The sequence below is a fragment of the Triticum aestivum genome, chromosome 4B (assembly GCF_018294505.1).
Source record: "Triticum aestivum cultivar Chinese Spring chromosome 4B, IWGSC CS RefSeq v2.1, whole genome shotgun sequence".
Lineage (NCBI taxonomy): Eukaryota > Viridiplantae > Streptophyta > Magnoliopsida > Poales > Poaceae > Triticum > Triticum aestivum.
In genome coordinates, this window is record NC_057804.1 from 45,756,026 (window position 1) to 45,758,345 (window position 2,320).

Genomic DNA, 2,320 nt, shown 5'->3' on the forward strand with positions numbered 1-2,320 from the left:
CAAACTTATGTCTTATGGAGGCCGGTTGATTCTTATTAATTCGGTGCTCACGAGTATGCCGATGTTCCTACTATCTTTCTTTGAAGTTTTAGTTGGGGTTAGGAAAAGGCTGGACTTCTACCGATCAAGATTTTTTTGGCAGAGTGATGAACTAAAGAGAAAGTATCGTCTCGCCAAGTGGGATATCATTTGTAGACCAAAGGACCAAGGGGGTCTGGGTATTGAGAATCTTGAGGTCAAGAACATATGCCTGCTCAGTAAGTGGCTGTATAAGCTATCAGTTGAGACTGACGCAACATGGGCGCAGATTCTCCGTAACAAGTATCTGCAGTCCAAGAATTTCTCACAGGTGACAGTGAGACCAACTGATTCGCCGTTCTGGAAGGGGCTTATGAGAGTTAAGGCAACCCTCTTTAATAGAACAAAGTTTTTAGTCGGTGATGGCAACAATACCCGTTTCTGGAAGGATACTTGGCTTGGTGATACACCATTGACGCTCCAGTACCCGTCCCTGTATCGTATTGTGCAGCGACGTGATGCGCTAGTTGCAATGATTATGCAGCCCATTCCCCTTAATATTCAGTTTCGGAGGGTGCTTGTTGGTGAGAGATGGGAAGCTTGGATTCATTTGGTGAGTAGACTGATGGAGGTTCAGCTAGCTCATCAGCCCGATCAGTTGTGTTGGACTCTTACTAGGTCTGGACAATTCACGATTAAGTCGATGTACATCGATGTTATTAACTCGAGTGTCATTCCTAGTTCCAAACATGTTTGGAACGTAAAAGTTGCTTTGAAAATTAAAGTGTTTACGTGGTTTGCACATAAGCAAGTCATTTTAATAAAGGACAACTTGGTTAAGCGCAATTGGACAGGATCTACTAGGTGTAGTTTCTATGATCGGGACAAGACCATTAAGCACCTCTTCTTTGAGTGCCCGTTGGCGAGAATTTTGTGGCGCACCGTGCAAATTGCCTTTAACATTACTCCTCCGAATTCGGTCGGTACGTTATTCGAAACGTGGCTTGATGGGATAGAGTCTAATACAGCTAGACACATTCGTGTAGGAGTATGTGCGCTGTTATGGGCAATTTGGAATTGCAGAAATGATTTGGCTTTTAACAGAACAACAACTATTCATTTTTTGCAGGTTTTATTCCGAGCTACGATGCTGATCCGTATGTGGTCCTTACTCACTCAGACGGAGGCCAGGGAGCGTTTGGTTACTGGATCTGTCCGGTGGGAGATGGTAGCGCTGGATATCTTCAACCGGTTTGGATGACGATCATGTAATAGGATAGGCGATTAGTTTTCCTATCTTTATTATGCCAGCCGGTTGTGGCTCTATGGCCTTCTTATTTTTGGCGTTCAGGCTCTCTGTGAGCTAGCCTTTATTTTGTTTCACGACTTTAAGACCTTGTTAAACTTATTTTATTTATAAATGTGGCCATATGCATCGTTCTGATGCAGAGACCGGGGAGTCTCCCCTTTTCGAAAAAAAAGTTCAACATTGTAAAGTGGACTTTTCTCATCACATAACAACGACCATTTCTCTACAAAGAGAACAATAATACTTGAACGGTAAATATAATGGAGTATTCCAATTTCATGGATCCACCATTCATTACATGACCATTATTCACAAATGTAAATCCATACATGAAGATGCTACCACAAAACATCCTCAATTGTTAAAGAATGTCGCAACCAAAATTTACTAGAACTTCCTGCACGCGTCGCGTGTTTGAGGGACCATGTGATGCTCGAACCTCAGATAGCTAGCAAAGGGACACATGGTTGTGCAAATAAGATTCGTTGTCATACAGCAATAAGAGGAGCACAAGAATAAGAGGAGCGCAAGAGGAACGCATGCTTACGCGCACGCACACACATACCAAGAAGACAATAGGAATCTACGTCGGAGCTCCGTCAACTACGTCCAGATAGACGAATTAAAAAAGGATCGGAACCAGGAAGACAAACTCAAAGAAGAAGCGCCGCCATCTGCCCGAGCACCACACCATTGAGGACTAAAAATTTTCAACCTAAACTACTAGCCGGAGCGAAGGCACCGGGGTCCTCCCCCACTATCACCTACTATGGGAGCAGCGGGTAGAGGAGGGACGAATCCATGGGTTCATCGGCAACGTTTGGAAGGAAGAGTTAGCCTTAGACACCGAGGGGAAGGGAGAAAACGCTCGCAGAAAAAGTTTACCAGACCGCATGGTACCATTTTTTTTAGGGTGACCGCATGGTACCTTCACCATTAAAATGGACAAACGAAGTGGGAAAAAACAATTACTTGACTGGAGCAATGTCTATG